Source organism: Corythoichthys intestinalis, unplaced genomic scaffold, assembly GCF_030265065.1.
Source record: "Corythoichthys intestinalis isolate RoL2023-P3 unplaced genomic scaffold, ASM3026506v1 HiC_scaffold_52, whole genome shotgun sequence".
NCBI lineage: Eukaryota > Metazoa > Chordata > Actinopteri > Syngnathiformes > Syngnathidae > Corythoichthys > Corythoichthys intestinalis.
In genome coordinates, this window is record NW_026651621.1 from 23393 (window position 1) to 37379 (window position 13987).

A 13987-nucleotide genomic window follows, 5' to 3' on the forward strand; every position below is an offset into this window, starting at 1 on the left:
AGTATTTTACATTGCCAGTCTTCATCATCACCTTGTGGTGGTGGTGCTTGTTGTTGTGCTGCTGCTACTGCTGCTGAAGATGGTGTATTTGCTACAGCAGGTCATGTTGATAATGCTGCTAATGCTGATGCACAAGCTGACGTGAGGGGCGTAGCTGGTGCAACTTTGCCTTTAGCTTGCTACAGAACAAAAAATAAATATCACGGGTAAGCCCTGAAATGCATTAAAACACTGGCAAAGGAAATTATGTTATTTTTTTATCGACCTACTGACCTCCTCCTCCTTTGTGAGGATGTACAGTCGAAATCGCTTAACGTGACATTGATGTCCTACTCTGTCATCAGTAGCCACTGACGCACGAAGCAGAAGGCTTCCTGGACCATCTTCCATTCTTCTGCGCTTTTGGCGAGATCGTTACGGAAGAACTTGGAGAGGTCATAAAACTGCCACATCTCCTCGAACGTGAAGGACCGGAAGCTGCCATGCCCGCAGATGGCCCGGTCGATGTTCTGCTCCAAGTGGCATGACACCGGAGGGAACATATCCACGTAGCGTAGAAGCTGCTCCTTCAGCCACCACTCCCCAGTTTTGGTGTCGCACCTTCCCATCTGTCGTCGCCTCTCCTTCACGTGGCTATCGAGGAGACTTTTTAAGAGAGCATGCAGTAGTTGTTTTAAACTGATTTTTTTATTTTCTTTTGGGTAACAAAGACACACATCAATTTCTTATTTATACTCACTACTTGACATAGCAGACATCTTCCTCCATAAGCCACAGAAGGTCTTGCCTTTGTATTTCCCAAAGGTCACCGTGAGCTGGCCAAGGATCTGCTGGTCTGTTGGAGCTGCGGTGACGGCATGGCAGTTTTTCCTAGCTGTCAGGCGTAAAAAAACATCAGACAAGAAGAAATAATGTAGTTCAATTCATTTTTTAAATGAAGGAGATGTTGTTGTTTTTTTAAAAGGCATCCAGAACAATACCTTGTTTGTACATGTACTTCTCAGGCGCAGTTTAGGCAGCAAAGCATGGTGGCCGGTCATCGCTTCTGATGTACACTGAGAAACACAAAGGCAAGTGTCAACACAAAAAAGCAGGACATGACACGGAGGAAAAATTCTAGATGATAGTAATAATAAAATTGCATTTTTGTTGGTTGTGAAGACGATGCCTCCATTCCTAGCTGGCAATTAGAAAAACAAAAATGACGATGTTCAGAGATGCTAAAATGTTGAGAGGGGTGTCTTGAGTTCATCTAATTCCCAAATTCCAAATAAAAACGAACTTATTGGGGAAAGTGCAAAATTGGCCCACTTACAAAATGATGACGTCTATGTAGTACAGTATGTAGAAAGTGACCTTATCCAACATTGGGGCTTCTTCCCCTTCACATGGAAGAATCATGTTTATGGGTATGGTTCCCTTTTAAGATCTTATACTTCTGACAAACATTTCCGATGACCCTTTCAACATGGATTCTCAAATGTGCTGACAGCGGCCTTTTGTAAATGCTGGGAGTTTGACATCTGAACACTACATGCCCACACATTCTTGCATGTCAAAACCTCTGTCAGCCAAGACATTGTCCCCAGGTAACAAATATTTAAAAAACAAAAAAATCACTGTTCAGGGTTATATGTTTGTCACTTGTACGCCCTCCCCAGCCTTTTGATAAGAAACAAATGGCTCCCTTGGGTGTAATACATATTAAATACTTCATAGTGTGGTGGTGCTTGTAGCTGGAAAACATTTGGGCACGTGCTTTCAGATTTGATGAGTTTTCTGTGAAAATTTCAAAACGGTCAATAATCACAGTCTGTGTCACATCCTGATTGGTGTTGTGCGTCTCATCCTCCGTGATTAGCTGATCACCTTTTTCTCCAGCTTCATGTGTCCCCTCTTCAGTCTGTAGCTGACCACTTTCTTCTCCAGCGTCAGGTGTCCCTTCCTCATTCTGTTGGTGACTGTTTATTTCACCAGGCTCAGATGGTCCCTCCTTGGTCTGCAGCTCTTCAATGTTTGCATCCTGCTGGACCCCCATCTCTGGTGCTTGCAGTGTCTCTTTCCGTAGCTGCTCACGTTCGTCTTGCAGAGCGTGCAGTGTTTGTCGGTGTAACAGATGTGTGTCCCAGATGTAGGGGTGGTGCCCAGTCTGGGTCAGTCTCCCTCATTTCATAAGCTGGTTCACCTGCAATCACAGGTTTTATTTAGAAAGCTAGGCAAGATTGGATATTTCCATGGCATTTCACTTTCGTAAACACTTAATCAGACATGCTACCATCCCATCAGATCATCAGAATTTATAAATCAAGCCGGATGCAACGGACAGGACGTGAAAAGTGGACATGTCCGGGCAAAGAGGACGTTTGGTCATCCAAGCAAACAGTCATGGCCGATAAAAACTAGATCACGATTGTGTACGATCGGGGAAAAAAACGGACCCAAGAAGACATCATCACAACTGTTTCTCCACCAAGCATTGTGAGGAATGTTCACAGTCTATGTGCAGCGACATTAATTCACTTTACAACGCATACTCACATCATCAATGAAGGAGCCGACGTACACTGCTGGCCAAAAGTATTGGCACCCATGCAATTCTGTCAGTTAATGCTCAATTTCTCCCAGAAAATGATTGCAATTACAAATGCTTTGTTAGTACTGCTTTGTCATGTACGTGTACAATCATTTAGTTTATTTTTTTTTTGTCTGTGAATTTCAATCTGTTTGTCACTAGTAAACATACACTCCATTTGAACAAGGAGGGGGACAGCGAATACGTTCGTTCGCTTCCAGCCCTTCCAGTTCAAATGGAGTGGAGGTTTAAGTGCTGTCAATGGCAACACTTGGTCACTTTTCAGTTTTAGTCGATTTCAGCGACGCCGTTGGACAAAAGCGGTGGTGTTTTGCCTTAAGGCAGACACACACCCAAATAGTGCTGTAAAATCACGATGGTCGCCTGCAGATGGATAAAACATTTGTTTCCAGCGGCTGTGTGAAGGATTAAAAGTAACAAGGTAATGAATCCAGTTGTGGCTAAACAATAGGATAGGATCAAGGCCGGCCCAGCCTATACGCAGACTATGCAGCTGCTTAGGGCCCCTGACCACTCGGGGGCGGGGCCCCAATCTGGAAACCTCATTTTATAGGTTGTTAATAGGGCATCGTGAATAATGTGGGGCGCATTGCCGTTGATCTATGCAAACATCCATTTTCTTGTCATTACAATCTGGCAACCTGGGGAGTGACGTTAAACCTGCTTTGCGATGATTGGTGCTCAAACTTGCTTGGAAAATAGATGCACGGATATGTGGAAGAGAATTTATCCCTCTGGAGCAGAGAAAGGAAAGAAGAAAATCGTAGAAGAAAAGAAACAACAGTATAGTGCTGCAACGATTAATCGATGAACTCGAGTATTCGATTAGAAAAAACATTCGAATTAAATGTTGTTGCTTTGAGTATTTGTTTAATGAAAGTGGCATTGTAATGGTTTATTTTGAAATTGTTTGCATTTACTTTTATTGATTAGGGTGGATGCACTGCCCTCTGGTCTGCCTCTTTTTACATGGCTGAATCCAACTGCTCCCTGTTAAGACCAACGTGAGCTAAGTTTTTGTTTGAGCTAATGTTTTTTTAATGTATTCATAATTTAGTTTATAGGTATATTTAGCCGTTTTTTGTGGGAATATGTGTCTGAATCATTTGTTAAGAGCATTGTGAAAAAAACTTCAGCATTTTATAGCATTTAAGCTAGCTGACTTTTTCTATGCAAGTTAGCCAATTGTTCTTTTGTTGTACATAGATCCTCATTAAAAAAAAAAAAAAAAAATTATACTCTTTGAGGCTGAGCTCAGGTATTTTAATTTTTCATGTTTCTAATCCGATTACTCGAATATTCCAACTGACTGGTCCATCAATTAATCGATTACTAAAATATTCTATAGCTGCAGCCCTACAACAGTATCGCGGTAATTGAGCATGTTGTTTATGTTGTTGTTGTTGTTGTTGTTGTTGTGCAAGACACTCCGACTTGAACGCTGTTGTCAGCTGAGCTTGTCAATATGTCGTACTGGTAATTGCCATTAGCTGCAGGGCAAAAGCCTGGAGCGAATCAAGTAAAGCGGAGCAAGCTGTCACCTGTCGGCAACGGCAAATGTACGGCTTCCGCTGATTGTAGTAAAACGAAATATTGGCATAATATGCATTTGGACTGGAGAGCGTAGATATAGTCATTTCATTTATATCGGACATTATTATCAAGTAGTATACCAATCAGAAAAAGGTTTGGCGCCATCTACTGTAAGTACTGACAATCATTTGGGGTGAGAAGTTTGAAGTATGCGGTGCAACAAAATCTGATTAATATACAAAATGTGGACGTATGGGTTGGATTGCATGTATGGGTTTCACAGTACTCTGTGACGAAATGGTGGGCCAAAAATATGGGCCCCTTGGCATTTTGCTTAGGGCCCCCAAGTGGCCTGGGCCGGCCCTGCGTGCAAGTGCATCCAATCCACGGGGGACAGACGAGATGGCAGCCCAGACTCAGCAACCTCACCTGCACCTGGCCGAGCTCACAGCCGCCCAGTTCATCGACATCTGGAAACACTTTGACGTGGATGGTCAGTGACTTTTGCTCTTTTTTTTTTCCCTTCCATCAGAAGTTCATTTCTTAAAAAGAGAAAATGTGTTAACTATTAAACATTCATTTTCTTGACTTGGAGTGAAAGATTTTGCAATTTTAATCCTATATAGGGCACTCATTTTTACACAACGTTTGGTTGCCATTGACGGCACCAGACGTCCATATCCATTTTGGCTAGGAGAGGCTAGCAGCGAATGACTACTGCCAACCCTTCCAGTCAAAATGAATTGGATGTCTAGTGTCGCCACTGACACTGAAAGATGAGCATTCACAACCATTCTTTCCAGTTTAAACGAGTTGGATGTCTACAGCTGTCAATAGCAGGCAATGAGTAAAATACTAAGAAGAACAAAAAGATCGACTTTGGAGTCTTATTGGAGATCATAACACATCCATCCATCCATCCATTATCTTCCGCTTGTTCCAGGGTCGGGTCGCGGGGGCAGCAGCTTTAACAGGGAAGCCCAGACTTCCCTCTCCCCAGCCACTTCAACCAGCTCCTCCGGCGGGATCCCAAGGCGTTCCCAGGCCAGCCGAGAGACATAGTCTCTCCAGCATGTCCTGGGTCGTCCCCGGGGCCTCCCGCCGGTGGGACATACCCGGAACACCTCTCCAGGGAGGCGTCCGGGAGGCATCCGGACCAGATGCCCGAGCCACCTCAGCTGGCTCCTCTCTACGCGGAGGAGTAGCAGCTCGACGCCGAGTCCCTCCCGGATGACCGAGCTTCTCACCCTACCTCTAAGGGAGAGCCCGGACACCCTGCGGAGGAAACTCATTTCGGCCGCTTGTATCCGGGATCTTGTTCTTTCGGTCACGACCCAAAGCTCGTGACCATAGGTGAGGGTAGGAACGTAGATCGACTGGTAAATCGAGAGCTTTGCCTTTCGGCTCAGCTCCTTCTTCACCACTACGGACCGGTGCAGAGTCCGCATTACTGCAGACGCCGCACCGATTCGCCTGTCGATCTCCCGCTCCCTCCTACCGTCACTCGTGAACAAGACCCCAAGATACTTGAACTCCTCCACTTGGGGCAGTATCTCATCCCCGACCCGGAGAGGGCACTCCACCCTTTTCCGACTGAGGACCTTGGTCTCGGATTTGGAGGTGCTGATCTTCATCCCAACTGCTTCACACTCAGCTGCGAACCGCTCCAGTGAGAGTTGGAGGTCACGGCTTGATGAAGCCAACAGCACTAAATCATCTGCAAAAAGCAGAGATTCAATGCTGAGGTCACCAAACCGGACCCCCTCAACGCTTCGGCTGCGCCTAGAAATTCTGTCCATAAAAATTATGAACAAAATCGGTGACAAAGGGCAGCCTTGGCGGAGTCCAACCCTCACTGGGAACGAATTCGACTTACTGCCGACAATGCGGACCAAACTCTGACACCGGTCGTACAGGGACCGAACAGCCCTTACCAAGGGGCTCGGTACCCCGTACTCCCGGAGCACCCCCCACAGGACTCCCCGAGGCACACGGTCGAACGCCTTCTCCAGATCCACAAAACACATGTAGACTGATCGGGCGAACTCCCATGCACCCTCGAGGACCCTGCCGAGGGTGTAGAGCTGGTCCACTGTTCCACGGCCGGGACGAAAACCACACTGCTCCTCCTGAATCCGAGATTCGGCTTCTCGGCGGACTCTCCTCTCCAGCACCCCTGAATAGACTTTACCAGGGAGGCTGAGGAGTGTGATCCCTCTATGATTGGAACACACCCTCCGGTCCCCCTTCTTAAAAAGGGGGACCACCACCCCGGTCTGCCAATCCAAAGGCACTGTCCCCGATGTCCACGCGATGTTGTAGAGACGTGTCAGCCACGACACCCCTACAACATCCAGAGCCTTCAGGAACTCCGGGCGGATCTCATCTACCCCCGGAGCCTTGCCACCGAGGAGCTTTCCAACCGCCTCAGTGACTTCAACCCCAGAGATCGAAGAGCCCACTACGGAGTCCCCAGACTCTGCTTCCTCAAAGGAAGGCGTGTCGGTGGAATTGAGGAGGGCCTCGAAGTATTCTCCCCACCGGCTCACGACGTCCCGAGTGGAGGTCAGCAGTACACCATCTTCACTATACACAGTGTTAATGGTGCACTGCTTTCCCCTCCTCAGGCGCCGGATGGTGGACCAGAATTTCCTCGAAGCCGTCCGGAAGTCGTTTTCCATGGCCTCGCCGAACTCCTCCCATGTCCGGGTTTTTGCCTCGGCGACCGCCGAAGCCGCAGTCCGCTTGGCCAGCCGGTACCTGTCAGCTGCCTCCGGAGTCCCACAGGCCAAAAAGGCCCGATAGGCCTCCTTCTTCAGCTTGACGGCATCCCTTACCGCTGGTGTCCACCAGCGGGTTCGGGGATTGCCGCCACGACAGGCACCAACCACCTTACGGCCACAGCTCTGATCAGCCGCCTCAACAATGGAGGTGCGGAACATGGCCCACTCGGACTCAATGTTCCCCACCTCCCCCGGGACAAGGGAGAAGTTCTGCTGGAGGTGGGTGTTGAAACTCTTTCTGACAGGGGATTCTGCCAGACGTTCCCAGCAGACCCTCACAATACGTTTGGGCCTGCCAGGTCTGGCCAGCATCTTCCCCCGCCATCGGAGCCAACACACCACCAGGTGGTGATCAGTTGACAGCTCCGCCCCTCTCTTCACCCGAGTGTCCAAAACATGCGGCCGCAAGTCCGATGACACGATTACGAAGTCGATCATCGAACTGCGGCCTAGGGTGTCCTGGTGCCAAGTGCACATATGGACACCCCTATGTTTGAACATGGTGTTCGTTATAGACAAACCGTGACGAGCACAGAAGTCCAATATCAGAACACCACTTGGGTTCTGATCGGGGGGGCCGTTCCTCCCAATCACGCCCCTGCAGGTCTCACTGTCATTGCCCACGTGAGCGTTGAAGTCCCCCAGTAGAATGAGGGAGTCCCCAGAGGGGGCGCTCTCTAGCACACCCTCCAAGGACTCCAAAAAGGGTGGGTATTCTGAACTGCTGTTCGGTGCATAAGCGCAAACAACAGTAAGAACCCGTCCCCCCACACGAAGGCGGAGGGAGGCTACCCTCTCGTCTACCGGGGTAAACTCCAACGTACAGGCGCCAAGCCGGGGGGCAATAAGTATGCCCACACCTGCCCTGCGCCTCTCACCATGGGCAACTCCAGAGTGGAAGAGAGTCCAACCCCTCTCGAGAGGATTGGTACCAGAACCCAAGCTGTGTGTGGAGGAGAGTCCGACTATATCTAGTCGGAACTAGTCGGAGAGGTGACATTCCATGTCCCAAGAGTTAGCTTCAGCAGCTGGGGGTCGGACCGCCAAGGCCCCCGCCTTTGGCTGCCGCCCAACTCCCTACGCACCCGACCCCTTTGGCCCCTCCCACAGGTGGTGAGCCCATGGGAAGGGGAACCCACGTTGCCTTTTCGGGCTGAGCACGGCCGGGCCCCATGGGGACAGCCCCGGCCACCAGACGCTTGCCTTCGAGCCCCACCTCCAGGCCTGGCTCCAGAGGGGGGGCCCGGTAACCCGCGTCCGGGCGAGGGAAACTGGGGTTCATTAATGTTGCTCATCATAAGGGGTCTTTTTGAGCCATACTTTGTCTGGCCTCTCACCTAGGACCTGTTTGCCATTGGTGACCCAACCAGGGGCTTAAAGCCCCAGACAACATAGCTACTAGGATCATTGAGACACGCAAACCCCTCCACCACGATAAGGTGATGACTCACGGGGGGGGGGAGATCATAACCACAGTGTGTAAATAAATGACATTTTTGATCTATAAAATTAGTTGATTTCATGTGCTCGTTAGTAGGTCAGAATAAGGTTGGATATCGGCCAACTGTTGTAGTCGCACCTCCCGTTTTCATGGGATTACCTTCTCATGTCATTCAAACCCCCCTCTGACCTCTGTTAAACCAAACCAGTCTTATTCCGAGCCAGTATTAACTCTCACAACAACAGCTTTCTGCTTGCATATATTGTAGGTGGTAAATGCTGGAGAGGACTGCAAGACGTTCCTAATGTTGTTGTGAATTTGGTGATAAGACTTGGCTCAATTTGCTATGGTCAACGATGAGTTGAATCAAGAGCCAATGGACACGCATTGGACCCACTGGCAATTCCAATTTTGTGTTAAGACAAGATTAACACACAGAGCTGCCTCTGAATGATCGTGTTTTTGTGTCATTGACGGCGACAAATGTCCAGTCCATTTGCTAATGGTGAAGTGATAGTCAAATAGCAAAAATAGTGGCGCTTCGATGTACGAGTGACCAGACTCAAGTGTTTTTCGAGGTCTGACCTGAGGTGGTTAAAAGCAAAAGTAGTTATCCAAAACATTCCTCAAGTACAAGTAAAAAATATTCGTTGAAAAGAATACTCTAGTAAGGAGTAACTTTGTCAGTAACTGCTTACAATGTCTTATGAAAAAAAAAAATAATAATAATGTTATATATTTTTTTCTCAGCACAACTTCATCTACTAGTAGATGAACTGTCATTACATTACTGTACTATAACCTATCCGGCCAAAAAGATGACACACAAACCCTCAAATTCAGACCAGAACAACACGATGAAACATCACCCAGAGCATGAGTGCCCTCTAGCGGAGAACAAACATTGTTACCGCTACTTATAACGTATAATGGAGTCAGGTGGTTATTGTTGCGACGTCTCATTGGTACAACTGAGACGGCCACTGTCGGCACCTCTGGCGAGAATAAAGTCAATATGTACAATAAAGACGAAAAATGTAATGACTCTAGTGTAGCCCAAAGTAGTGGCGTAAGAGTTGTGTTTCATCACAAATCTACTCAAGTCAAAGTAAAAAGTATCGCGTGGTAAAACCATAAGGTGGAGTTTGACTTTTCTGGCAAGAGGGGCCAAAAATGTTGATGACCCCGAAACGCAGTGTCAGCAATAAAATCAACTTACACGATATATGCTCCGATAGTAGCTTAGCCCATGCTCGTACATACAGGCACCCCAGCTGTGTGTGTGTCTGCGTGTGTGAGCGTGTGCGTTTTTCTGTCTTACCTCGTGGAGAAGTAGACGCCACATCTGTTTTGGCTATTTCCAGCCAGGAACATAATTTATAATAATACGTTGAAAATGAACTTTTTTTTTTTTTACCTTGTTTCCATTTTTGGGGGTTAACGTCTGAAGTGGAGCCAACTGAAATTCCGCTCACCATTTTGGCGATGCTCTCCGGTGTTTCATGGTCCACATCTTCAGTTCTTGGTTCTCGCTCAGTAGTTGTTGTCGCTTTTGAAAGCTTAGGTTTGAAAAAATGATGTATATCCATCTTGCCTCTTCTGACCTCAAGTGTTTTTTTGGGGGGGCTTAGCAAAGCAAATGACCGTCTCTAAGGTGCTAGTTGTCAGGGAGCGCGGGCGGGCAAGGTGGACCCAAATGCAGGGAAATGTAGGCGAGGCAGATGAATGGTGCAAAAATGATTTAATTAAAGCCAACGAAAAACAAAGTACAAACAAAGGCTGTGATAATCCAAAGAAGGCACTGAGGCAAACAAAAACTGTCACTAACAAAAGACTGCTTTTCAAAAACTCACTTGGAACACAAGGGCTTGGATAGGCGTGAATACTGCTGATGAGAACCTGACATGGACTTTGACGTTGACATAGACACTTACATTGACAATGACGCAACAAGGACTGAAAAGAAACTGGGTGCTTTTATACACACACACATGCAGACAAGGGGTAACGAGACAACGAGGAACAGCTAGGTAATACAGGAGGACTCACTATGTGCAGGCACGACAGGTGAAATCACAGAGACAAGTCACACCCCCGTCTCATCTGGCTAGATGGACCTCTTCTTGTTCCTTTACTCCAATGTATCTTTACGGACTGTAACTTCGCCTGCTAATTCCAGTCCTGGTGCTTCCTGCCTATCTGTCCTGGGAGTGGATCTCTCCTCACTGTGGTACTTCCCAAGGTTTCTCATTTTTTCCCCAAAGACTCTGGAGTTTTTGGAGTTTTTCCTTGCCGACATGGAGGGTCTACGGATGGGGGATGCCCAGGATTCGAAATGTATGTATTCATCTTTATTGCTTCATTTGCTGTTTCTGATTGTGTATCACATTGCCTCTGCAAAGCCCTTTGAGACAACCTTGTTGTGATTTAGGGCTATACGAATAAAATTGAATTGAATAGATATGTCAAGAACACTTGGAATGTTTGACAATAGAGATCTACAATGAAAAAAAGAAAAATATAATTGTCAGTTGAATCTATCAATCACCAGGTTCATGTATTGAGTCCTTCACTGAATGGATGAGCCAATTGTTTTCCACTATTAAGCAAAAAAAAATTCTTCATCTGTGGAGATTTTAATATTGATTCATTATGTATAATGTATAATGTATAGTATGTCTCTTTACCCAACAATAACTAAACCTTTGAATCGAACAGTGTATCATCTGAACCAATGCACGTAAAAGTTATTATCAGAAGATAAGGATTTATTTTGCATTGATCATTTTGCCTATTAATTAATTAGGTTCATATACATGAGAAATGTGGCCCTTTGCCCCCTTCATCCAATCTGTTTGGTCTAATTAATGTCCCGTCCCCAGCAAAAAGTGTACCTACATGCAGGTTATGCTGTTATATCGTCCCTACGAATGTTGAGACCAAACCTATGCCCTTCCAAAGTAACGCCGGTTTTTGTGGTGAAGGACAGGCGCAAGACCACAAACAGTTTTCATTTCAATCTTATAAAAAAAAAAAAAAAATTAAAAAAAAAAAAAAAAAGAGCTTAGACCAAGAAAAATACAATAGAATATTTAAAAACTAAATTTTGGCCTTAAATAAAATATTCTTTGTTTTTTTTTCACACTTTTTGTTTAGCAATCTGTAATAAATTGATTAAAGTATCAGAATTAAAAGTTTTAAAAACAACTGAATATTTCACTAAAGGTCAGAATTGAATTCTGTGGTTTTGTACACCACTCTTTACTCTCATTTATGTTGCATGAATTATAGAATTGCGACGACCAACACATTGAGGGTGTAGAGCAAATGCATGCTATTTTCTTACTTTTACGTATCGATAATATGTACCGTGTGTGCGTGTTTTGTGAAGAATGCTGATGAGATATGAAATAACCAGTAGCCAATTGAATAAGCTACCGTTTTTGGTTTATATATTTGGAAATCGGACACTAAAGGAGTCAGCCATGAACCTCACCGCACGTCACTGATTTTGATCGTGACTTTGTGAATGCCAGTGGCCTGTACTGTACTGTACTGAAGTAATCCTGCTTACCAGCGGCTAACCGGAGTTGACGAAACCTGGTTATCTAGTTTGTGGTCAATCAGTGCTACGACGCTAGTTATGAGGTTGATTAGTCGAACCTATGTCAACCCAATCAGAGTTACTGCGCGTTCACATAAAAGGGGGCGGAGACCAGAGTCAAAAACTACTTGTGACGATGGCACGGGCACCTTACTTCACGGAGGAGGAATGCGCGATAGTAATGCGGAGTTATGAAGAATTAAAAGCCACCCTCACCGCGAAATCCAACACCGCTCCAGCGAGTAGAGCGCGACTGGTCTGTTGGCAGCGAATTACAGATCGTGTGATTTGTGAATGCGTCAATATGCCAGTTTACTTATGTACATGAAAAGAAATAAAGTCTGCTGTCAGGACAATAAAATAAGATTTGGTACGTTAAGTGTAAGAAATAATTTATCGTGCATTACCACATAAAGCAGGGTGATATATGTTTAGTCCCATTGACTGTATGAATATGTATGTCCTTTGAACATCGTCAGAGTAGAGGTTAGATTGGGCCTAAAAAAATCCAGCCCAACCCGGCCCGAGCCTGATCAATTCACTTGATTTGCAGGCCCAGAGCCTGACCCCCCCGCCGTCAATTTTATGTTATATTTGGGAGGACTCAGGAGAAGAAGGAAATGCGGGGATGAGATGCATGGTTGCGTTCTGTGTGATCACATTTGTGACAATGAATAATAAAAAAAATTAAAGCCTCTCTTTTGCAATGAATTTTCAGTTAAACAATACCGTTAGATGCATATTCAATAAACATTTATATCTTTTATATTTGTGTGTCTGTTCTATCGGTGGATTTGACATTTATTTTAATCTCTTCGAGCTGGCAGAAAAAAAAATCCGCATCTTTCTAAATGTTTAAATAGTCTACATATTTTTGTGATTATTATAAATGCATTTACACAACGAAATAACACTGGAAAAGTTCCTTAAATATATTTCTTGTATGAGAGCAAAGCTCCACATTGGCTTACATTCAGCGAAGCCTCCTGGACGCATCCAAACCAGATGGCCGAACCCCCTCAGCTGGCTCCTCACAATGCGGAGGAGTAGCGGCTCGATCCTCCATCCCGGATGATCACTTTTTCACAATTATCCAAGAATGAACTCTTTACACTCTGCGTAGTAAAATTGGGGACGCGGCGTCCCCTTGATATGTGTTGGCCATAACGTCTGTTGTACCATAAAGACGTAATTTTTGGGCAGTACATAGACGAACAGTAGCTCTTTCATTCAATACCAGATGTCCTGACAGATCCAAATACCTGTTGCATTGTACCCAAATGAGTTTTCCGCAGAGCCAGGCGGTTTACCAAAAATTGACCGTTAACAAAATTCTTCACGATGACCGACGTAATTTTGACCATGTCGGTAAATTTGGTCATTTAATAAAACAAGTAAATATAGTCTTTTCATCCCGCTTTGACGCCGTGTTGTTCGGCTACGTTCGTTCCCCTTTAAGAAAGCAGTCAGTGTGTTTACATGTGAAGTCACGTGGTTATCAGGAAATCAAGCAAACAGCAGCCCAGTAGACTAACGCTAGCGGCTAATGCTACAAGCAAACGTGATGGAGTCGGGCTTAAGGGAGCTTAGCCAAACTTTCACCCGACATTAAGTAGACTCTTGGCGGCCTCCAGGCGGGCTTTCACCCGCTTTCCTCACGATTTCATGAGAGGGTGCTTCTATTGCTTTCTACTGGCTGCCGCTAGCGGCTAACGCTACAAATGAACGTGATGGGAGTCTGATAGCGGCTCTAACCTTGTCAAAACGGCTGAAGTTAATGAGTGGATTGGGCACCGACTGCATCTAGCAATTAGTATGTCGCGTTATTTTGTATCTGTGTGTGTGTGTGTGATTTCTTTGACAGCTTTTATGATGGTAAAGCATTCACCATAAATTATAATCCAACAGTGGGGCTTATAATATCACCATTTAATGGCCACCGCTATTTTTCTGTATGTGCTTGCTTTATTCTGTGTCATTACTGCCATCATAAAATCTTAAACGCTTCATTGGCATAAGAGCAATATAGCTTT

General features: G+C 45.6%; 1 long non-coding RNA gene across 1 annotated transcript; it reads right to left on the reverse strand.

Moving 5' to 3' along the window:
• On the reverse strand, positions 1 to 5120 carry LOC130911497 (uncharacterized). The gene is made up of 6 exons (XR_009062215.1): positions 4556 to 5120; positions 1870 to 2185; positions 981 to 1055; positions 740 to 874; positions 274 to 645; positions 1 to 179 (listed from the first exon to the last, which is right to left on the reverse strand). It is a non-coding gene; the product is annotated as an uncharacterized LOC130911497 (long non-coding RNA).
• Positions 5121 to 13987: the final 8867 nt, after the last annotated feature.